Genomic DNA, 27,255 nt, shown 5'->3' on the forward strand with positions numbered 1-27,255 from the left:
ATAGATGTAACACTTATATTGGTTCCACTATTTTGTAACTGTTAAAGGTTTACAGAGCAAAATTTACTTATAGTCTCAAAATTTCGCTTTCTAAATTCAAACATTTGAAACTAGCCTTTTGTTCGCTGCTTTGTAAATACGCGTGGATTGTATGTATGTTTCGATATCACGCAAAAACTACTGTAACAAATTGTATGCAATTTTCACAGTTTCAATCCTGAAGGTCTAACATAAAATTTGGTATATTTTTTATCTTGATAATGCCATCTATAAGTGCTCTATTTTTTAATGAGTGATAATGGAATGGTAACCCCACCCGCGCTATCGGTATACACCGGCGGGGCACCAGTGAGAGATGATAGGTGAGGATAAAGTAGGTCAGTTAGCCCATGTGACGAATTCAACAGGAATTGTTCACGATGGTTTCCTGGGGTAACCGCATGGAGGTCGATCTAAAAAGGCATATTGCTAGCAATGGGGCTGTCAAACTCCATTACCTACAATCCCTTTTCTCCCCACAAGTGCTCTATTTTATTGGTTTTCCTACTTCTAAAATCCACGCATAAGAAATAACGGACAAAAGTCAGTTTTAAAATAAGAATAGAAAGAGTGCTGGTCAATATTAATTTAACACAATTGGAGTGTTCGTTTTTTAAATAACCTATCTGTAGAAAATTATCTACCTACCAAAAAAGGGTCGCCCCGAGATTTGCATTGCCTACCGCCTGTACATAACCTAATCCGGCCCTGTTTATACGTTAATGTAATGGATAGCCATTTTACCAAGGTTATTATTGCCGACAATAATGGTACTGAGATGTTATTATATGCCTTAATCGATTATGGTACTGTTATAGAAGAAGGTCGCAAGTTTATTCTGATTACTCACAAGTTCATCATCATTTATAAACGACTAGCTTTTGCCCGTGACTTCGTCTGCGTGACCGGGATATGTTCACTGACCAGGATAAAGTAAACTATGTTCTTTCCATTTACATATTACGTAAGTATATACTAAACTTCATAATTATTAGTTAAACCGTTAAAAAGTAATGTACACTAGTGGGTAATTCTATTGTAATGTATTAAATTCAAGTTTGTAACGATGGATAGATGTTTGCTACTCTTCTACACAAAAACTACTGAACGGATTTAAATAAAATTTGGTACACGGATAGGTTATAATCTAACTTAGTACATAGAATAATTTATGCACTGATTTGTGCGGGCGGAGTCGCGAGATAAAGCTAGTATAGATAAATTTCATTCCATAATGTATTTTGCAAAAAGAACATAATCTTTATGAAAAAAAAAATAATAACATTATTACACAAATTACTTTCACTAAAAAAGAATTAAATACATAAATTAAATACATGTCTAATTAGAGATTAAATAATTGAATACAATAATTATCAATTAGTCCAATATAGAAAAAATGTCTATGACATCTCTTGAAATTGTGTAAAGTACGTAGCTGTTAATTACTTAAAAACTGTCACAAGTACCTATTCAATTATCGAACAGTCGTTTCAATATATACAAAATTAAATTCACGAAGTAATTAATTAATAAACGAAAAAAAAAACACCTATAAAACAAAGTTGGCACAAGTTAAAAGTCGCGCAATACCGAAGTTTGCTGAATAGACTTGTTTACGTAAACGATGCTGTTACGAAATTGAGATCGAGTGTACTCCATAATCTGTTATTCAATCCACAGGATCAATCTGGACTTCGTTCATTTTACTACTGTTTAAATTATCAAGGCACTAAGCAATCACTGTTTTCAACCCAAAGATGACGGGGGGAAAGGGATTGTTAGTATTGGAGACTGAGAATCCTATTGCTAGCAATATACCCAACCAGGTCGACCTCCTCGCGGTTCCCCCTGGAAACTATCATGGTTAATGCCTGATGAATTCATCACGATGGGCTAACTGACCTGTTTTCATTCTCATCTATTACCCTTCACTGGTGCTCCGCCTGCGTATCCCATTAGCGCAGGCGAGGTTACCATACCATTTTCACCTAGCAAAACAACCCAAAGATGACGCGTCTAAAGGAACGAGCATTATACATTAAGTCGAATAAACTAATAAGTAAATCCATCAAAAACATAAAATGTAAAAAATTGCCACGCAATTTTTCCACTATAAAAAATTGTGAGTTCTCATGTCAAACTAAGTTGGTTATTTACTGCTGAATATAGGCCTCCCCTTGGGGAGTTTTGCTAGTAGTTGCCACGCTTGGCATGCGGATTGGCAACCGCAGTTAAGCTTTAGAGATGTTTTAAGAGAGGCGCTGCTACCCATCTCTCGCACTCCCTTAATCGCCTCTTACGTCACCCACGAGAAAGGAAAGGGTAGCCTATTTTATGCCGGGACCAAATGGCAGTGTTGGGAGTAAGGGATTGTTAGTAATGAACAAAAATAAAACAGTTAGACCCTAACTGTCCTATTGCTAGCAATATACCCTAACATGTCGACCTTCACACGGTTCCCTCTGGAAACTATCGTGGTTAATTCTTGTAGAATCGTTACAGTGTGCTAACTGACTTGCTTTCATCCTCAGCTATCATCTCTCTCTGGTACCCCGCCAATGTATACCGATAGCGCAGACGGAGTCACTATTTCATTTTCACATATTAAAAAAAAACACGGCAGTTTTTATGGAAACATCTATTCAACTTTGTTATACTAGTAAATTGTTGTTTAATCAATTATCTATTAACATTCATAGTGACGTTATCAGTATTAGATATCTTTATTTCTATAATGATTATAAAGTTTGTATTTTTTTTTTAAATTATTGTATTGTATAAGCTTATAAATTACAAACTAAATTTTAAAAAGAAATTACTTTTGTCGTTACGTCATTAATATAATCCTAATTAAAGAATAAAAGCTTTTTTAATATCACTCATAAATCATTTACGAGGACGACAAATAAATTTCATAACTGCTGTTAAGTTTTTTTTTATACAACTTAGAATGGCAAACAAGCTGATGGCCCACCTGATGGAAAGTGGTAACCGTCACCTATAGACATGAGCAGTATCATGGACATAACATATACTGTTTCGCCCATGATACCCCCCATGCGTTGCCATTCCTGAGGACTCAGGTGTTATTCCTCTGTACCCAGTAAATTCACGCCATATCTCACACTTCAAACCGAAACACAGCCATGCAAACACAGCTGCTTCACGGTAGAAACACGAATGAGACAGAGGTACCCAAGCAATCGACTTTTGTACAAAGTCTCCCTCTGGTACTCATAAAATAATATAATTTGAAGTATTAGCATCTATCTGGACAATTTATCAATCTACTCAAGCCTAGAAAATGTACAACAACAAAGAGAATTCTTGTGTATAAAATATTGAATGATTCTAGACAAATATACCTAATAGGAGACTAGACAGTATTGTTAGACAGACAGAACCCTACTTTCCTGAGTTCTGAATCGCGTTCCTGTGGGAACTCCTTGTAAAAATCCATTTTAGAGAATACTTATTTCTCTTTATATCGTGAATACCGAAATTTTTATCAAGGTCTGTCTTTTCTTACTTATAGTTACTAAACAAAAAGTCCGTATGTTTGTTCCGACATCACGTTTAAACTACTGCACTATGGAGACTTTGTACAAAAGTCGTTTACTTGGCACCTCTGTCCCATCCGTGTTTCTACCGTGAAGCAATACGAGTATGTTTGAATAGCTGTATTTTGATTTGAAGGGTGAGATATAGCAGTGAATTTACAGGGTACAGAGGAATAATACTTGACTCCTCAGGAATGGCAACGCATGGGGGTTTCTTGGGCGAAACAGTATACTCTGTTATGTCCATGGTACTGCTCACCGCTATAGGAGACGGTTGGCACTTTCTATCAGGTGGCCATCAGTTTGTTTGCCAGTCTAAGTCCTTTATCTAATTTAGATGAGGTATGTAATCGTTTTCCTAAAGGTCTATCATACAATCTGATAGTTTTTATCTTCATATGCCATCTAGGTTTATTTCACTAGGCCATATTTTTGAAATTTACACATATAAAGTCTTTTTTTTTATACAACTTAAAATGGCAAACAAGCTGACGGCCCACCTGATGGAAAGTGGTAACCGTTGCCTATAAACATGAACAGTACCATGGACATAACAGAGTATACTGTTTCGCCCATGATATCCCCCGTACGTTGCCATTCCTAAGGACTCAGGTGTTATTCCTCTGTACCCTGTAAATTCACGCCAAATCCCACCCTTCAAACCGAAACACAGTCATGCAAACACAACTGCTTCACGGTAGACGGTATCTAATAATAATAATTCTAATAGATAATTTAAAATAAAAATATTAAAAATAATAATTAAAAACTGAGACTTGGCTGTTCTAAATAATTTACAGTAATTAATAATAAATTTACATAAAAACTATCCTACACTAGCCATTTACTCATGCACTGTTATTTTTATAAACAGATATGCCAAGACTGTTTACTAAATGATGCGAAGTAAAAAGAAACAGAAACCAATCCTTCGATAAAACTGGACAATAACCGAGGAAAATAGGTCGAATTGTGAAACTTTTTTGAACCTTTCATATTAAATCGATCACGATGACGCAATATGCAAGCTGAAGTCGAAATTGTTAGAAATATATAAGACAGAGGGTATCATAACTTGAAGAACAGCCGATTAGTGGAATTTTGTGATATTTATTGTATTAATATTAGAAAATAATTTAGAATGTGGAATGTACCCATGATTAAGAACATAACAAGATAGGAGGGAAAGGGATTCTTAGTAATGCGGACTATCAGTCCCATTGCTAGCAATATACCCTATCAGGTCGACCTCCACGTGGTCTCCCCCGGAAACCATCGTGCTGAATTCCAGGGGTATTCATCATGGTAGGTTAACTGACCTCCCCTTTCATTTTACCTATTATCCCTCAATAGTGCGCCGCCAGCGTATACCATTAGCGCAGGCGAGGTCACCATTCCATTATCATCCTTTAAAAAAAAAACTACAGTTTCCGACCCAAGTGCCAACCATGGTAACTACTGGCAAAACCCCCAAGGTAGAGGCGTATGTTTAGCAGTGTACACTTAACTTTTTATATAATAATAATAAATAATAAAATATAAAAAAAAAATATTAGAGAGAAATTTCATGAATCAAAAACACAAAAACAACAAAAAAAATTGTCGTTTTTTGATTAATTTTTCTTTGGTGATAATATCCAGTTTCATTGGAAAAGCACTCACTGTTATATCGCTCGAAGCTTTTCCTCGAATTTAAATAAAAAAATCTTCCTGTGTTAATCTAGTATATATATATATATATATATATATATATATATATATATATATATATATATATATATATATATATATACTTGAGTTACTCGTATTTTGCAAATTTCATATCAATCTATATTCTTTTGGCTTCATAATTATCATTCCCTGTCATAAGATATCCCTAACTAGTTAATATATTAACATATGAGATGAAATACATTAAAAAAAGATTAAAATCATTCTATCTTTCCAATTTTGTTTAAATATAAAAAAATATTAGAAGACTATCATCATTGTATTCTCTTGTATTTGATATTTATATGTTGTATTTAACATATGTATATGTATATATATTCTTATTTATGTAGGTTTATATTCATATAAGTTTTTTTTATACCACTGAGGTTGCAAACAATAATATTAGTATTAATATTGTATCTTTCAAATATATATATATATATATATATATATATATATATATGAATTCAAGAGTTTATTAAATCAACTACAAGTCCAATATAAAGAGTAAACCATTTATTTTAATCAATCAATCGAATCGACATGTTGGTGTTCTACAGTCACAAACAATCTATTACTATGTTACAGTGTTGCCAATATACAAAACACAAATAATATATGACACATGGAAAAAAACCTTATCAGTTACCAATGCTACTTTCAAGCTTTTATATCCCTATATATTTAATAGTAGAATAAATAATACGTTAAAAATTTTACCTTCTGACATTTCAATCCATGATTCAAACACGCATCTCTGAAGAGCTATTGTCCCTACAATGGGTGAGGATAATGGTTTTTCTATACTAGACTGACTTGAATATATACCCTGGCTGATTTTTTTTCCTAATAAATAATTATTGAATAGTTAATACACAATATTTTTTTTATTATAAAAAAAATAAACATAAGGTTGTGTTCTAAAAAAAGATCGACTTCAATTGTGGCAAGGCCAATTATTGCGACTTCAAAATTAAACGACCAAACCGATATTGATAAAATTTCTGTGAAACCACCCTGTAAGTATATCCTTTCAGATAAAAAAGAGTTTTCCGAATTGGTTTATTACTAATGGAATTATGAGGTAACAAACTTAAAATAAACAACCGAATTGGGAACTTCTTTCTTTATGCAGACGGTTGAAAATAGAAATTCACTGAGCAAAATTACACAGAACAATAACATGGCGAAAAGGTTGTAGTAAAAAATATAACGACAGTAAACAAAGTATTTTATGTTTCCTCAATTCATGAATGCATCGCCTACATATTTCTCTGTTTGCTCGACGGTTGACCAGTAGAGAAAACCATCCGATGATAAGTCCGCGAAATGGGGAGAAAAGGGATTGTTAGTAATGGAGACTAAGATTCCCATTGCTAGCAATATATCCAACCAGGTCGACTTCCTCGCGGTTCCCCCTGGAAACTATCATGATTAATTGCTAATGAATTCGTCATGATGGGCTAACTGGCCTGTTTTCATCCTCATCGATCACCCTTCACTAGTGCCCCGCCATCGTATCCCATTAGCGCAGGCGGGGTTACCACTCCATTTTCATCCAATAAAAAAAAAGTCCGCGAAATGTACATACACATACATTTACACTATGCACTAGTTTAAATAATTAAACAGAAAAAAACACGCGTCTTTCAGCTATTCGGATTGAGTGTATTCCCACATACACCATGGAAGGAATACTATCAGCTGGAAAACTTCCCAACGACTTTTTCAATCGTTATTACACGTGGCATTTTTTAATTTATCATATGGAATTCCGAATGCAAAGTTTACGTATTTTATTTTAAATAGTGGATTCGATTCTGAGGCGTAATTTCTCGAGACTTTTCTCTAAACCAAATATTTTAATTTGATAGTTTCATAATTTACAAAATTTATATTAATTTTAACTTAAATATATTAGAAATGGGAGGAAAGGGATTGTTAGTAATGAGATCTAACTGACTCATTGCTAGCAATACACCCTATCAGGTTGTCCTTTACGTGGTTCCCCTTAGAAACCATTGTGGTTATTTCTAGTTGAATTCGTCACGATGGGCTAACTGCCCTGCTTTTTATCGTCACCTATCATCCCTCACTGGTGCTCCGTCAGTGTATACCGATAGCGTAGGTGGGGTTACCATACTTTATTATATATATTTAAAATCTAATTTATACTGGTTTTGAGAGTAAAGATTTAATTCTAGTTAGGGCCTAGAAGAATTTAACATCAGGATTGATCCCGATGTATATTTACATTGGAATCATTTATACAATCCTATATGTATCATCATCACCATCATAACAGCCTTTCACTGTCCACTGCTGAACATAAACCTCCCCTTGGGGGGTTTTTACCAGTTGTTACCAAGTTAGGCAGGCGCATTAGCAACCGCAGTTAGTGAGCGACGGCACTGCCAATCAATCGCCCTCCTTTAGTGCCTCTTACAACACCCACGGGAAAGGAAGAGGTGGCCTATTCTCTGCAGGGATCATATAGTCTCCTTTATGTATGTGACTCAATAAATTATACAAGAAAATTACGCACCTATACTAATAAACTGAATCTTTATGTACTTGATTACTGACTGTGAACAAATCTCTTGATTTCGATAAGACAATTAATATTTCACTGTGTATATCTTTATGTTCTTGATAATATGTTTGTGTTTACTTAAATAATACTGTTTATTAGATAATTTCGACCATTGTTAAGATTTTTTTTATGCAACTTAGAATGGCAAACAAGCTGACGGCCCACCCGATGGAAAGTAGTAACCGTCGCCTATAGACATGAGTAGTACCATGGACATAACAGAGTATACTGTTTCGCCCATGATACCCCCCGTGCGTTACCATTCCTGAGGACTCAGGTGTTATTCCTCTGTACTCTGTAAATTCACTAGTTTTATTACAGAATTTTTATTACAGAATAATAAGTGTTATGTCTTTATCAATAGTGTGAAAGTGTGTTTGTTTATTATCTCTTGACGCTTTAATGGTTTAACAAATTGTTACGTAATATTACTTGTAGATTATGTATTGTATTATATTATATTCTTTTTTGTCGATTTATAAGTATTTATGTCCATGGTACTGCCATCTGTTTATTTGATTTTAATGGGTGAAGATAGAATGGTAACCCCGCCTGCGCTATCTGTTACGTATACGCTGGCAAGTACCAGTGAAGGATGACAGGTGAGGATGAAGGCAGGTCAGTAGGCCTGTAGTGACCAATTGAACAAGAATTAACCACTATAGTTTCCAGGTGGAACAGCGTAGAGGTCTTAATAGGGTATATTATTAGCTTGTGTGTGTTGTAATGGGGCTATTAAATGTAATTACTAACAATCCCTTTCCCTCTTTATCTGTGTATTAGCCATTTCTATTATATATAAAAAAAATCATCTCGAAATAATATAACAATTTAGTTATCGAATTTAAATCGAACATATTTCTGTAATGTCACATTTACAAACCATAGAGAATATAAAAGTATCTAATGTCATAGACATATAAAAAATTAATAAATTAACGAAATATCGAGATTGATTACTTTTCTTCCTTTATAGGCTAAATGTTAAACTAAAATTCAAAATTTGAAGTTTATGAGATTGCTAGAAGTGCCTTATCACAATGATAAAAATGTGTTAGCAACGAAATAAAAAAAAAGCATAAACAAGCGAAACATGTCTAGCTTACAAATTAAAAAATATAGAAAACTATTAATTAAATAAAATGTAAACGAATAAAAGTATTAGTCATTTTAGCATCCATTTATGAATCTCCGAAATACCAATCGTCTCTAAGAATCAAAGATAGATAATTCGAGGTTTTATCTTAACAATGCGACAAGTAAAATTACCGTACCGTGAAGGACGTCAATATAATACAATTTACTTAGTATCCAGAGTCAACTTAATCTATTTGTAACGAAATACATGTAGAAACACCTTTTAGACTAGTCGGGAAAGCCTATTTGCTTTTGATTTTGTTATTCATTTGGTGCGCGGAGGTGTAGGGTGAGCCTCCCCAGAGTAGATTCACCAAATCTTAAGTGTTCTCGTACACGTCTCTATACGCCACGCCCACAACAAAATATTATTACATAAACCTACTCATGTAAGTATAGGCAATTAAGATCAAATAAATGTTAGTAATATATTCAAATGGTATGTTGGAAAATGTCAATCATCTGACGGAATATGTTTTCCGAGAATTATGAATACGGCGAAATCCCTAATTGTAAAACGTAATTTTAATGTTTGTAAATATCTGATAACATATTAAAAAAAAACATTCCTAAATAGATTATGTATTTTAAAACATCAACCAATACATATGTATTATTTTATATAAGTAACAAATATATAAAATTGTATTGTTATATTATTTTTGCAAGTGTCAGTAGAAATTCACTTGTATAAATGAAAATAAGTACTAATTACTACTTAGTTTTAGTACTTATTTATCTTTATTTATATAAATTAAAATGAAAGATTGTTTCTACAATTAATAAATATTTAAACGGTATAAATAAATTATCCTATGTGCGGTAATCTGTGACATTATGATTAATATGTTTATCAAATTTGATTTAAAATCTGCCAATTATTTAAGCATGATTGAGTAACAAATTTCAAACATTACTACAAACTCTCAGAATTATAATAATATATATTATTGCTAATATTGATCACTGCGTTATCGATCTGTCAAGATAGAACCGGGAATTTCCGAGATTATCTTAACAGACAAACTACAAATCTGAGAGCCTACCATGAAATGTTTTCCGAAATTTCGGAGCCGAACGAAACACAAATTTAATGTTAAAATTACATAATACTTACCGTTTAAAAACATTAAAAATATGAAAATATTATTCCTTGGGACTTTTATGGTAGGATTTATGACGAACGAAATATTAAGCTCTATTTACTGGCCCGATTTACGTGTGAACAAAAACACGAAATGGAGTTCGAAACTTCGAAATTTCATTTCATGGCAGGCCCCCTGTTCTATTAGTGAAACTAAATCGTATACAACGACGTTGACAAAGATTTTGTTTTTAATTGATAAATTATATCGTAATGTAACTGCAATTGCAGTACAGGTGCATATTACAACATCGACTGTCCTTTTTTACTCGTCAAAGCACGTATGAGAATGTTCGTTTGACTCTTGTTTCGCAACCGTATTATTATGATAGCTAATTAATGAATAAATTACACTCATTTTAATAACACGTATTTATAATTTTTTTAGGTACCGTATATTTTTTTATACCACTTGGAATAGCAAACAAGCTAACGGCCCACCTGATGGAAAGTGGTAACCATCGCCTATAGATGTGAGCAGTACCGTGGACATAACAGAGTATACTATTTCGCCCATGATACCCCAAATGCGTTGCCATTTCTGAGGACTCAGGTGTTATTCCTCTGTACCCTGTAAATTCACGCCATATCCCATCCTTCAAACCGAAACACAGCCATGCAAACACAACTGCTTTCTGGTAGAAACACGAATGGGGCAGAGGTTCCCAAGCAAACGACTTTTGTACAAAGTCTCCCTCTAGTCTCTATATATTTAACTTGACACAGTATTTAGAATTATACAATATTTTCTAATCTATATAAATAAAAAGTCAATTGCCAAATAAATGCAAATGCATCATTTCAGGATGGTTACCTTTTTAGCTATTTTTTTCTTCTTGTATTTTTAATTATAAGGACAAGGTATAAAGTAAAATGATTAAAAAACATGCAGCAGAGTGAAACATTTCTGTTAAAAAAAATCTACACATAAAATGAACGAGTGAGTGAGAGGGAAGGGGTTTCATTTTTTTCATACTAACACACATGCAAAGCCGGAGCAGTAATTTTTGTAATATACATATCCTTATATATTTAAATATACATTAGTAATGTTTTTTTTTTTGGAAAAATTTACGTTAAAGTTTATGCTTTCATATAAATAGATACCTATATAACAGTTAAATATACAAATTACATACAACACACAAACAACAACATAGATACATACAAAAAAAAGAGACAAAAGAATAATAATAACAATATGTAGTCGTTATCCCATAAACTTTGATCTTTATACATCGGACTTTGTATTTGTCTATGGTTCAGTTCATTAGAACAATAAAGTCTATTTACACAAGCAGTTATAATACATAAATACTTTATAACGCTACATATTTCCCACAAATTTCGAATAGCTACATGCGGCGCTACAATATATTGTACATATAATATATTGTTGAGCTTAAATAGGTTACGTTATTAGCTAATCCTAATCCAAATAACCCATTTTGTCCATAACTTTCTGTGCGCATGGTTACCCGACATGCCGCAATATTGAGAAGCCGTGCGGGGCGATCGGATAGCGACCCTCTTTTGCCCGCGCCCCTCCCCCGCCGCTCGCAAATATCACTGAAACGTTACCACGTGGTCTGTCGATCTCGCAAATATGCCGCGGGTATCTACCAACAGGTATAGCTTATTTCAACGAAACTTAATGAAAATATAAACAAACGAATAATTTATCCGGTCATAAGGCAATTTTTTTATTGTTAAGGAGGCAAAGGAGCAGTCGGCCCACTTGATCGAAAGCAGCTACCGTCGTTTGTGAACATCTTGCAATAGGAGAGGAGTTGCTTATGTGTTGCCGGCCTTTTAAATGTTTGAGGGCACATTTTTTTTGCTATTAAGGTAAGAAGGTACAAATTAAAAATCGATTAATTGATCAGATCTTTCGATTTATTACTAATATCATAGCAATAAACTGAGTTGTGGCCATTTTGTATTGCTATGGCACACTCACAAACGAAAGTTGCATTTGGTTTTGTGTATTTTTTTTCGTCATTTATGTTATTTCGCTTTTTTTTGTGTATGTATGTTGTAATTTGTGTGCTGTAAGTAGTGCAAATAAAATTATCTATCTATCTATCATTTAGAGATCGAAATAACTGGTATTGTCATAATTAAAGTCGTTTTTAATCTTAAATTATTTAGAAATGACAATTGAGTGAACCCGGGGGAAGGGATTGTTAGTAATGGAGACTGAGAATCCCATTGCTAGCAATATAGCCAGGTCGACCTCCTCGCGGTTCCCCCTGGAAACTATCATGGTTAATTCCTGATGAATTCATCATGATGGGCTAACTGACCTGTTTCCATTCTCATCTATCACCCTTCACTGGTGCTCCGCCAGCGTATCCCGTTAGCGCAGGCGGGGTTACCATAACCATTTTCACCCATCAAAAAAAAAATTGAATGAACCCCGCTTGCGCTATTAGTTCACGCTGGCGGGATTCATACCACTGAATGCTCTAACTTCATAAAAGATGAACATGACCTTGTATTGACCTTGTATTAATTTTAGTCTTTATGAACTCACTTAAAATGTAATAAACATTCCATTCTAAGGTACTTACATGTGTTATTATATAAATGTTTACTAATTCATCCTTTAACTATCAACTGCTGAACATTAGCCTCTCCCTCAGAAGGTTTTGCCAGTAGTTGCCATATTTGGCAGGCGAATTGGCAACCGCAGTTTTTTTTATGGGTGAAAATGGTAACCCCGCCTGCGCTAACGGGATACGCTGGCGGAGCACCAGTGAAAGATGATAGATGAGAATGAAAACAGGTCAGTTAGCCCATCGTGATGAATTCATCAGGAATTAACCATGATAGAACCAGGGAGAACCGCGAGGAGGTCGACCTGCTTGAATATATTGCTAGCAATGGAATTCTCAGTCTCCATTACTAATAATCCTTTTCCTCCCTGGCAACCGCAGTTAGGTTTTGGAGATGTTTAGAAGGACGCTGCTGCTCATCCCTCGCCCTCCCTTAGTCGCCTCTTACGACAATTACTGGAAAGGAAGGGGTGGCCTATTCTATGCCGGGACCACACTGATTAATCTTGTTTAATTAATTTATTATTACAATAACAATACACGACCGAAAATCGTTGATTTGTTATCAAAAAATCTATATAATGATCAAAGTGCCTATTTTTATTATTTTTTTTTTTTGGTGGAGAAAATGGAATGGTAACCCCGCCTGCGCTAATGGGATACGCTGGCGGAGTACCAGTGAAGGGTGATAGATGAGAATGAAAACAGGCCAGTTAGCCCATCATGATGAATTCATCAGGAATTAACCATGATAGTTTCCAGGGAGAACCACGAGGAGGTCGACCTGGTTGGGTATATTGCTAGCAATGAGGCTATCAAACTCCATTGCTAACAATCCCTTTCCCCCCTCAAAGTGCCTATTCATTATTTATCTACAAACAAAAAATTGTAACTTACCTGATAGAATGAAGTAGTAAGTTTTAAAGACAATATCTGTGATAGGGTAAGTTTAATAAGTTAGTGAAATATGATTTTAATTTTAGAATTTACATCATCCTATACAAACAAAGGAAGGAATTTTACAGAATACGAACAAAGGAATGAAACATAAGGCGAGTAAATATAATCATTCCAAACATTGAATATTAACATACAATTAACATTAACAAAGAATATCATCGTCATTATCAGCAGATCAGGTGTTAACTGTCCACTGCTGTACATAGGTCTCTCGCATAGGGGGGGTGTGGGGGGGGGGGAAGTTGCCAGTAGTAGGCAGGCAAGTTGACAACCGCAGTTAGGCTCTTGGTAATGTTTAAGAGGGACGCTGCTGCCCATTTCTTGACCATTAAGTTCCTTTAGTCATCTTTTACAATACTTCAAATCATTATGTATTAATTAGGCCCGCCGTGTGTGTCCCGACATAGAATGGGTCACACCTTCCTTTCCCGTGGGTGTCGTGAGAAGCGACTAAAGGAGAGCGAGGGATGGGCAACAGCGTCCCTATTAAAACATCTCTAAAAACTTACCTAAATAATAATTTAAATAAAAATTAATTATGCGGAATCATAAATCATAATTATAATAGTACGCGAGCAACTAATTAAAGAAAAACACATTACAAACAATAAAATAAAAACAACAATACAAAAATTCATCAGCCACCAATTCCGATTGTCGTCGGAGGCCGACCCACTTTTGAAGTGAGTATTTTGTAGGTCATTTATCGCATTCGTGGTCGCACGCACAATCCTACAGTACTATTCAACGCGAACATTATTCATGTCGCGTTTTCCATTTCCTACTCACTACGCAGTTGTAATTTGGGAGGCAATGAATTTGATACGGTTCGAAACGATCGTGGTGTGGAGCGATGCAAATAGAACAGTCAATGGGCGTAGGTACGTAAGTACAGTGGCTCGGTGCATGCAAGGCCGGTACGTGAAGAAATAATGTGTCATTAACGCACACTCTTAATTACAATGTATAATGTCATACAAATGAAGAGTAGAGTTTATTAATATGAAATTTTGTTATATTTGTAACTAGTTGTAGCGATGTTTTTGTATACAACAAGGAATAGGAAATAAGCTGAGCGATTGATTGAAAGTAGTAACCATAGCTTATAGATATAATTTACAGGGTACAGAGGAATAACACCTGAGTCCTCAGAAATGGCAACGCATGGGAGGTATCATGGGCGAAACAGTATACTCTATTATGTTCATGATACTGCTCATGTCTATAGGCGACGGTTACCACTTTCCATTAGGTGGGCCGTCAGCTTGTTTGCCATTCTAAATTGCATAAAAAAAATACAAACAGTACTACGGATGTCATAGAATAATTTTCCAATTCTTTTACTGGATTTGAGATCTTTTTATTTGTTAGAAAAACCCACAAGAAATTAATGGTGATATTGCAAAATAATAACTTACATACTTGTATACAGTCATAGTGCTTCTGTCATACATTTTAGCACATTCATCATCATCATCATGCCAGCCTTTAACTGTCCACTGTTGGACATAAGCCTCCTCCTAGGGGGATTTTGCCAGTAGTTGCCATGTTTGGCAGGCGGATTGGCAACCGCAATTGGGCTTTGGAGATGTTCTAAGAGGGACGCTGCTGCCCATCACATTCCATTTCAGTACATTAATAAGTATCTAGTAATGATATCTAAAAGAAAAATACAACTATTATGGAAATGAATATATTATGTCGAAGTTAGCTTCGATAGTTTGTTTATATTGATCATGTCATTCTGTCATTTCCATGTAGATATTTCTCTTTTTTTTTTTAAACGATACCATTAATAGAAATATAATTCAGCCAAAGGGTTGTTCTCTAAACTTTTTTTTATAAATAGGATTTAAACTTCTATAAATAGGGAATCGAGACAATTTAAAAATATTTTTATAAGAAAAATTTATTTGATATAACAACTCAGCAATGTCGTATTTATAACCAGCTATATTCCTATATAAATCAGTACATAAGTACTTTATATTATTCTCAATTTCGTGTATAATATAGTATATTTTATATATGTGTAAATATATTTGTTATTGATATCAATTATTACTAGAATCGCATTCGAGTATTCTGACAATTCCCTATGGTTGACTGGGAGAGAATGCTTTTAGCATTAAGTCCGTCATGTACACATATATGTACTAAAGAATAAATAAAATATCCTATATAATAAGTTAGGATATAACCTACTCATATACCATTTAAATCCGTTCAGTAGGATTTCCATGAAAGAATAAGATACTCGTACATCCATCTCTCATAAAAAATTTTCACATTTATAATATTACCATAATTGGATGGAATTATACTAAGTGATATGTATACAAAGAACAAAGCATTACATTTTTTTATACAACTTAAAATAGCAAGCAAGCAGACAGCCCACCTGATGGAAAGTGGTAACCGTCGCCTATAGACATGAGCAGTACCATGGACATAACAGAGTATACTGTTACGCCCATGATACTCCCCATGCGTTGCCATTCCTGAGGACTCAAGTGTTATTCCTCTGTACCCTGTAAATTCACGCCATATCCCACCCTTCAAACCGAAACACAGCCATGCAAACACAACTGCTTCACGGTAGAAATTACATTAGGCTACTATTACAAATAAAACGCTACACTAAGCCGCCTGATTAGTGCGATAACAGTATATACTATTAAGATACTAGTCCTCCTTTATTCTATTGAGACATGTATTCAGCAGTGACATATTATGGGATTACTATTACATATTTGAGTGGGTAACCTTATAACTGGCTCCATCCAATGGTTTTGCTCGTGGAAATTAAAATAACAAGTATCCTACCCATTATAATCAAGAAACTTTGTCAAGATGTTTAGGTACTTGATGGGTTTGAATAAAATTTATCGCTCAAATAGATTATAGTCTTTATTAATACACAAAATAAGTTTTATTTTTAATTTATGAACACACATAAAGCTAGATTGAGTGTTGGGAGGAACATTAGGCGTCTGGGAATCAGACCAGCTCCCCGATACAATGACTTACTCTGTATAAATGGATTATCGAATTATTTGTCCTATGGTCCCAGTATAAAATAGGCTTCCTTTCCTGTCAGTGTCGTAAGAGGCGACTAAGAGGGGGCGAGAGATGGGCGGTCAAGTTTTTTTTAAAATATCTCCAAAGCCTAATTGCGGTTGCCAATTCGCTAGTGTGGCAACTACAGAAAGGGGAAGGCTTATGTTCAGCTGTGGACAGTTAAAAGCTGATATGATACGATGATAAATTTTATACTGCTTCATGTAGACAAGGCCACGGGACAGGCTAGTGTTTTTGTAAACATGAATTATTTTCCCACGACTAGAAAATTATTGTATTGCGAATAGCAATATGTTATCACTATATAACAGCTGGCCTTGCCGCCTTTATCAACATAATTGTTGCACGCCGTTGTACGTGGATATTGCGAACCTCTTTCAAAATACATGATAATAGGCTTTTTTTTTTAATGTATGGAAATGGAATGGCAACTCCGCCTGCGCTATCCGTATACGCTGAGGTACCAGTGAATGATGATAGATGAGTTTGAAAGTACTCAGTTGGCTCATCGCGAATATTCAACAAGAATTAACCACGATAGTTTTCAGGAGAAACCGTGTGGAGGTCGACCTAATAAGCTATACTACTATCAATTTTTACCTCTAATAATAATAGGTATAACGAAGTACCTGAAAACTACTTAACTTGCATTTTACAAAAAAAAAAAAGAAATTTAGTAATACGTTTGTATATTTTAGAGTTCTGTTACGTTATCAATTCTAAACCGATTTTGGTACATCTTTTTGTCAATAAGTCTACACTCCTGTCCTAATTTAGTGATGATAGAAGTTAACAATCTTATTTCCAGAGCATAAAACCGCTTATTGTGAAGCAAAAGCTACTTATGGACATAAAAAAAAACAATAGAGGTGAGGCAAAGACCAAAGGTATATTTATTTATTTATTACGCCAATATTGTTGTGTCAATCGGTAACTATCCACTGAACATAGCCTCCTCCATAAAGGGGGTTTGCTTGTAGTTGCCATACTTGGAAGGTAGGTTGGTAACGGTAGTTTGGATTTGGTAGTGTTTTAAAAGGGACGTTGCTGCCCATCTTTGTACCATAAACTCCCTTAATCACTTCCTTTGACACCCACGGGATGAAGAGGTGGCCCATACTATGCCGAGAGCGACTCGACGATATTACATATGTAGTAAATGGTCTAACATTTGCATTGTAAAAATAAACAGAAACGGTTCAGAATTATCAAGATTTGGCATAACATACGCAAAAAATATACTGTTGAATACAGTATATACATCTTGTTGAAATCGCTCGAAAATATCAGTTACATTCAAATCATGATACGTATTAATATACAAAAAAGGAGCTTCTAAAAATACAGAAGGTACCTAAGCTAACAATGCAGCAGTCCAAACCCAATTACGCAATGTGAATTTGGTAACGCTTTCCATTCAGAATCAACGTATATTTTGCTCACAATATATCTTTCCAGGGTATTTATGTAAGAGATGTAAGTACCTACATGTATTATGTCTTATATGAATGTTATGAACTTGGATTAGGGCTCCACGATTCAATCCGAATGGAATAAATAAATTCCGAACAAAATTCGAATGTTCGAAATTTGATTTTTAATTTTAGAATATGTACATAAATGTAAGTGAACATAAATGTAACTGAATTACCTTTTTATCTAACTACTTAATACATGAAACACCTACTGAATGAATTAGGTTTCCAATCTTGACTCGAACAGTATTTCAAATTTCGAAAAGTTTATAACGGATATTACGAGTCGATTTTATAGAGGAAAGGTGGCAAAAGTGAACTAATGCCTCTGATCACCCCATTTATAGTTACGTGAGCATATTTATTTATTCATAAGATAAACACAAAAGCCATACCTTTGGAAGTAAAAACCGGGATCGCGTGTTGAGGGAACATGGAATAAATCGAAGAATACATAACGTAGAGTTGTATCGTGAATAAATAATGCCACTTGAGCTAGTTCACAAGCGGCCGCGCTGTAATAATGTTATGGAAATAAAGTGGTTAATACGAAACAAATATTGTGTGTAGAACTCGAAAGATACCTGCTTAGTTACAGCGATCACTATTACCCACTTAAACGTTGTACTACTGCGTAAATATCCTCTGTGGTTCTACCTATAATAATTCAAGATGTTGTACCACTCTATACATTTACTCTGTGGTACTAATTCTATTGTGGTGCTACTTCTGAGGCAATTTTCATGAATTAAACTCATATAAATCGTGAAAATTGGGCTTAATATTACATGTATGTATAGAGTCTGTGGATTGCACACTTCTTGAAAGGTGTTTTTTCTAATCTTATATAATTTATCAGTTCCAGAAATATTTTTAATACAAATATCATGTAAAACTAATATACAAGCATAAGTTATGTTACGGTTCTATGTGTTATATTCTATTATCTATATATTATATTCTTATAGGTTCTGGTGATGGCGAATTCACCATCAGACGGCCCATATGATTTTTTGCCATAACATTGCATAAAAAATATAGGTACATATTCCTTAATTGTGTATTAAATTTAGTTATTTCATATCTTCCAAATGTAATTTACATAGCAGTTAAAAATAAAAAAAAACATTTTATTAGCTATTAATATAGTTTATAACTTTACTGACGTACTATATTTACAATAGGTACCTATTTGTTTATATTTAAATATGGAATATAGATATTACATGGTTTTACTTAATAGTACTTAGTTTAATAGGTAGGTATGCATTTCTTTTCTCAGTATTTTTCGATTATCTCTTCTAAGAAAAACATATTTATTTATTGACATATACGTATAACGTAAAATCACGTAATTAGATATTCACTTATTAAATATTATATTGAACGTTTAATTATTTTGGAATTGGAATAGATTTAAGAATAAGAACAGCTATGTCCATTTTCGCCCACACTTCGATAATTAAAAACGAACTAAAATAAATACAAAGGGTATCACATGTTGGTTTTCATTAGAAAATAAACTCACACGACATATTAATAAAGGTCAAAATTCCTTGTACACTTAGTGTTGGTGTAATTCTATTTTCAATTTGGTACGGATAATCAAAGAGGGATAGCAACAACAGTTTAATATTCAGAGCTGTAAATCATCCAAGTTAATAGTAAAGTCTGTCCGATTACACAAACATGTAATAATATTGATTTTTTATATTAATTAAAATACTTACCAGAATGTTTGCAATGTGTATAAATATTGGTTATTTATTACTAAAGCTAGAATGTGTAAAAATTAAAAATATGCAAATGCATGTATTAAGGCCTTTGCATTTTAGGTTTTTTTTTTATTCAATCAATAAAGAATTTTTAAAAAAATGTTTATAAAACTATAAAGCATTCCGTGATATTTTTACGTAGCTTGTATGTCATTATTAACATCTCCAAACCTGTAGTACTTATATAGAGAATAAAATATTTTTCTAATGAATATAATGAGATGATTTGAGTCGTCTTATAATAAAATACATTGCTTAATATTATTTATATGCAATAAAACGGCGCCGCAATGTTTAGCAAGTTTTTTGAAAAAAACAAATCAGTTTCTCTGTTTGCACACACGCTCAAAAAGATTATTTCGACTTCACTATTATTGAGATGTATTCGTGCATTTAGCGTCCTCCTGCATCCAAGCCGGCAGCGGTAAGAGAGAGCGGCGTGGCCTCCAATGACGCCACGGACGGAGGTCGAGCCGGCGACGCACGCAGTTTCCTACCGTAGCAAACACGAAATAATCGAATAAAGCACAATAATCACCTAAAATGCGTTTGCAAAAATTTATAAGCTATTTACAAAGTACCTATATCAACTACCTATATTTAAAGTGACGATTTTTAACCTTTAAGAAAAGAGGTTAAATGTTTCACGCGTTGATCTCTTTCAATGAATTATGATATGAAATTATATTTCGCATCGATTCCTACAAGCAAATTTGTGTTTTCCAAATTAAAAACGTTTTTAAGTCTGCCCAACACTATTTTTCTTAAATTCAAAATTTTATTCAAATTATAGTGTGTATTACAAGTATGTGTAATAAATTTAAAAATGGAATAATTTGAATAAACATAGAGTTTTAAACTTTTTAAATCGTAAAACTTAAACTTTCATATCTATATGTTGAAAGGTAAAAAAAAAAAAACTTGAAAATGTGTTGCGAGAGACTCCTATAGACAAGGCTTAGAACCGTTCCTAATAGTAGTCTATGGCGAAGGCGTCTATTCATCAGTTGACATCAAATTAAAGAAATTATGCTTAGGATCTAATATATTTTTAAAATATATTGAAAACCTAGATAGGTAGGACTGCGTTACTTCGAACAAAAAATATTAGTATGAAATCTATGCAACCATTTCATTTAATTAGAAAATTGTACACTAGAAAGTAGTGTAATACAAGTATTTATCGGTATCGTACTCATTTATTTTGTGTCGATACTTCTAGATGGTTACATAAATTTAATTTTCAGTTTTGTAAATATATAAACACAGTGATTACTCGCTAATATATAAACATAGTGATAACTTACTCTTTAGGTATAAATAAGTCTGCTTGCTCGATACTGCAGTAAAAGAACTGCAGTGCACATAAAATTTTTGATCCATTAATTGATACGGCAGATGAATACGAAATGTAATAGAGGAATCAGTCCGTATTCACTGGCGAAATCTTTTCAACGAGTGAAGTTATGTAAAATTAATTCACATTATGATAATTTTATACACATGCAGTTTATCAGATGTTCAGTTGTCAGTTATTTGAAATAATCTTTATACATTAAATAACTGTATATTCTTATATGTATTACGCGATATCTATGTCAATATAGTAAATATTTTTTTTAAATCGAATAATAAAAAAAATATTTATAAAATTTATTGTTTTAATTTTACTATATTCTTTGCTTATTTGTTAATTATTTCAATAGTTTTGTTAAACTCATTTTACAATCAATAGGGTTCTCCTATGTTGTTCTTGAGGTCATTATTATTTTATCACAATTAAAGATGTTGAAATTTATTGTATTGTGTATTGTAAAAATAATATAAACATAATAAAAATTACTGTGTATTTTATGATTATATTAACACTTAATAATGAAGAATCGGGCTTCTTCAAATTTCTAAATTTAGAGGCAATTTTATGAATTTACTCCTTGTTTTACGCTGTGCGTTAGTGAGTTACAATTGGCCTTCATCATCATTATTTCTACCTATTTATTATGTACTGTTGAAAAAAGGTTTGCCCTATTTTCTTCATAAATGACCTTGACACTGATACAGTTTTATAACAGTTCGACACTGACCTTAAATTAGAATATGTGATTTTTGATATGCCATCACATACTTTATAACTATCCATTTGCCTATTTTTTTTTTATTTTTATCCAAATCGATCAAATCGTTCAACTAAACAGTTCAACAAATTAACTTAAATATTTATTTACGGTTTTTCTTTTTGACATGATATGATAACCTTGTAGTGATAACTCTAGATATAAAAAGTTTTGGTATACGAAATGATCGCTTAAGTTTAATAAGTAATTTATTTTCATATTGTTCTATTAAAAAATAAAACAAGCTTTAAAAACAATCGAACATTTTTCATCTTAATATTTTCAAAAATGTTTAAACTTTTTTTGAAATAATCAACTAGTTGGTACGATTTTCAATATGCAAATGAGATACAAAGATTTTTAGTATTGGGTTATGAAATATAATAACTAAAATTAAGGTAGTATTTATTTTTATGCAACTTAGAATAGCAAACAAGCTGACGACCCACCTGATATAGCAAACGACTTTTATGTAAATTCTCCCTCTGTTTCAAATATATTAGTATATTATACACATATGTTTCAATTATCATCACAGAATAGCGAAGCAGCTGTTTAAAACACACAAGAATTGAAGAGGGCAAGGTCACCGCGCAATAGCTCGCGACCGAAATCGCTGTAGATTGTACTAAGGTATTCGATCTCGATTCAATTCAATTCGATTTAATTGAAGATCGATTAATTACTTTAGGATCTATTTTAGATTTTTTTGAATTAACCGTTTTAAAGTTAACTCGATTATTAATAATCAATAAATAGATTAAGATCGAATTATTCAACAGACATGTAAACAATTCGTTCATTTTATAGATTATCATTCGTAAAATAGATTTTTTTTCATAAATTGTTATTTTCCTGTGTATAATGTGATAAATAAAGATGAAAAGGTCAAAAGATTTTCTTAAGATAGCTATTTTGAATGTCGTTTTTCAACTCATATTTCCCAATATTCTGAATTTGAATCGATTATAATTACAAATCGATCTTTTCATCTAAGATCGGAAACTTTATTTTTTACAATAACCATTGAACGCTATTTACCTGTTTAATTACAAACAATCTGTGTATAATAAACAATGAATGTAAAGCGTATAGAAAGGTACTAAAATATGAACAGACAAGAGGTAGAAATCGCTTCAGTTCGGTTTGTGTCGTCATACTACAGTGACTGTCGACAAGCAAGAGTGCTGCGGCTCGATGAAACCTGATTCGTTGATTATGGTGGATTTAATAGTAGGTCATCAAAACTTTTACTTCATCGCCCCTGGTACCAAGCTACGACAAACACAAACCTTGCACACTTTGTTCTATGGTACAGATTGTCAAGGAGTTTGTGAACATTTTCGGAGATTCTGAGATTTCATTACTGTAAATCTTAGCCTAATATGTATATTTTTTTTTATATTTTGGAAATCTAATTGTAAAATTTGTTTATATATATATACTCGGCATGTGGCCACACTATCCTGAGCCAACTCAGGTATAATATGATCCATGAATCCATAAAACTAAAGAGAATGTTCATTCATCAAAACATGGGTATCCTAGAGGATCAGGCGAACGAGGAGATTGTATGGATCTATTATTATGTATGAGATATACTCATGAATATTTTTATATTATAAAGAGATCACTCACAAAAATAGAATAAGAAGACATTATATTTACTACAAATTTGGTAAATTATTAAAACAAAAGTGATCTCAAATTTTAAATTATTTATTAAAAATTATTGTAATACATTTTACTAATAATGAAAGTACATCGTAGTAAATTGTTATATTAATTTAAATAAGCTCCTACGTTATAGCTGTTACACCATACATATATATGTATAGGAAATTATATGTAATTTAAAAAATCCTATTATCCTTTTTTTTTTAATTCTCGACAAACAACTTGTATAAAACAAATAGACAATGGCGCTTGCTGCGTAATAGATGTTTTTGTATGTAAAATTTTTAATGTGCATGTCATGTGGTATAAAAACTGTTTTCTAGTTATTTACCAGAATGTACCCATAGGTATCCCTCAAACAGATTTTTAGATTACTTTTCTTTTACTACGATAAAAAGATTCCTAATTAATGACCGGGATACAATTTTGTATAATGCATGCACAGATTAAAAATCCACAGATCCATCATATAATGTTTGTCTATTTGTGTAATGTTGATACAATATGATCTAGTTGCCCGCGGTACAAAACACGGCAATATAGGTTACCGCGTAGTTTAATCTCATTTGTGACTGATGATTAACCCAAGAAATACGCTAAAAATAATAACGTACAAGTATGCCCGCGTGTGGCGATCGGCGACGGGAAACGTGCGGGATTCGCGAGCGCGGCTACCGTCTACGGGAAATACACGCGCGGGAAGAGAGCAACGCGAACGCGCTCCACTGCGCGATTGTTGTTCTGTTTTTATATCTACTTCACGTCGATCAGTTGAAGTTATAAACGTTGTAAACTTATAATTGATGCGGTTGGCTGATTTTATAAAACACAGCTAAAATAATACGTTAATTGAATTAATACATTGCCCGTTTCTTGTTTCAGCCAGTGACCTCAGTGGCTTTAGAAGATACGCTTAATCGTGTAGCAAGGTTATAAATGTGTTATAATTTCCTTGACGCAGTTATGATAGGACCAAAAGGACAAAACGGACAAGATTGTCATTATTATTTCAAACTGAAGGTTACATTTGTTTATAACTGAAATTTGAAGCACATCTTTTATAGAAGTATTTAAAAATAAAAATTTAAAATCTATGTTTAGATGCTACAAGAGAAACGTATCAACGTATAACGTAACTTTCCATTGAGGACGGAGGGAAAGAGAGAGGATTATTAGTAGCGAAAATGCTAGAAATTGTGCGTATGTCACGATGAAATAGAAAACTGTATGCAATTGTATGAAGTTTAACTTTAAATTTTCCATCGATGACAATAATATGTGAAATTAAATCATCTTTTAACAATTGTATACCTTCTATCCCGTGGCTGGGGTGGAAGGGATTGTTAGTAATGCAAACTAATAGTCCCATTGCTAGCAATATACCTTAATAGGTCAACCTCTATCTTCGAAACCATCGTATTGAATTTCAAGTGTATTCATCACAATGGGCTAACAGACCTGCCTTTTCATTCTCACCTATCATCCTTTATTGGTGCCCTGCCACTATATATCGTTAGCGCAGACAAAGTTGCTATTCTATTATCATCCATTAAAAAAACCATTCCGCGCCCTATATCTACAGTTCACCAGAGGGAGACTTTGTACAGAAGTCAATTGCTTTGGGTACCTGTGTCCTATTCGTGTTTCAACCGTGAATCGGTTGTGTTTACATGGCTGTGTTTCGGTTTGAAGGATAGGATATGGCGTGAATTTACTAGGTACAGAGGAATAACACCTGAGTCCTCAGGAATGACAACGCATGGGGGTATCATGGGCGAAACAGTATACTCTGTTATGTCCTTGGTACTGCTCATGTCTATAGGCGACGGTTACCACTTTCCATCAGGTGGGCCGTCAGCTTGCTTGCCATTCTAAGTTGATTAAAAAAAAAGTAAATTTAATAATAAAACGAAAATATAAACGAAAATATAGTTTAAAATATAACTACGAACCGACAAAACATTAATTAAAACCATAGATCAACATCCTGATATGTAAACGAATATTCTCCACAGGTATTGTTAGTAAATATCCCCAGTTTTTCTAACAAAACGGGAGCGTGCTTTGTTTGGCACCCAACTAATGGCTTAAGATGTTTTGCTTGTTTGTTTTGATGGATTTTTGCGTTGCGGAAAACATCTTTAACCTGACATTGATATTAATAAACTATTAGTTCCAAGATATATACTTATCGGATAACAGGGTTATAGGTAGCTATTGTTATTGTTAATTTACTGCAAATACCATTACACTCACGTATTTAATTACTCTATTAATTTATAATATTATAACTGGTTAAAATTTGTCAATAAATTAATATTTTAAATATTCATGATTAGAAATGTCATTTTAATTAGTTCCAAAAATAGTTGGAGCAAGTAGTTTTGCAGACGTATTCAGGTTACGACCCAGTCGACCCTAGTTCGATGCCTGGAACGACCCAAGGACGTTACGTATGCCTAATACCATTATATTTTGCTACATTTCAATAAATATGCCGCCGAGTTGAGAGAAATAAGTTCAGTTGAATAAATAAGTATGTATGTATAAAATTATTCCAATTCTATATTCACCTTTGAAGATATTATTTAAGAGGACAATGTCAAACAATTTAACCTTACACGGTATTATTTACAAGACATATTAAATTTTATAAAAACAAAGTCTTATTTAAAATAAAATCCTTTGCATTGGTGTAATCACAAACTTATTGGGGGGAAAGGGATTGTTAGTAATGGAGACTGAGAATCCCATTGCTATTAATATACCCTATCAGGTCGACCTCCTCGCGGTTCTCCCTGAAAACTATCATGGTTAATTCCTGATGAATTCATCATGATGGGCTAATTGGCCTGTTTTCATTCTCATCTATCACCCTTCACTGGCGCTCCGGCAGCGTATCCCGTTAGCGCAGGCAGGGTTACCATAACCATTTTCACTCATCAATAAAAAAAATCACAAACTTATTAATGAACATAAAACAATATACAAACTTAGCTAGAGTGTAAAAAAAATTAAGTAAATTAGCTTAAAAATTTCAAATTGATCCGTTTAGGAAATGTGATTTTTCATCTCCCTTTTTGGCTGATTCAGGTATGTATCTTGTCCAACAGTAACTAAGATAATAGTAATAACTGATAATACTAGCCATGAACTTATGCGTGGAACTGTATAAATGCTGGTATAAGATAACGTGCTACTATAATGAACTATTTGTTATCAAGTCTTGAAATTCTTGTCATTGATTTATGTACCTAATGTGACAAATATCTACATATCCTGCGACTTTATTCGTGTAAATTAGGCTCATGATTATCCTATATATAAATGTAGGATTATATAAACATTAGTCCATCCAATTTCTTTAAAATACATTCCGTCATGTGAGTACAATTGTGTAAGAAACATTTAAATATTATTTAACAT

At 33.2% G+C, this 27,255-nt stretch overlaps 1 protein-coding gene across 2 annotated transcripts in view; it reads right to left on the reverse strand.

Annotated features, from left to right (window-relative positions):
* The window catches only part of LOC113512883 (uncharacterized), a 92,478-nt gene that overhangs the window by 62,931 nt on the left and 2,292 nt on the right, over positions 1-27,255 (reverse strand). The window lies entirely within an intron of this gene.

The sequence above is a fragment of the Galleria mellonella genome, unplaced genomic scaffold, assembly GCF_026898425.1.
Source record: "Galleria mellonella isolate WM207_F2 unplaced genomic scaffold, CSIRO_AGI_GalMel_v1 utg182, whole genome shotgun sequence".
Classification (NCBI taxonomy): domain Eukaryota; kingdom Metazoa; phylum Arthropoda; class Insecta; order Lepidoptera; family Pyralidae; genus Galleria; species Galleria mellonella.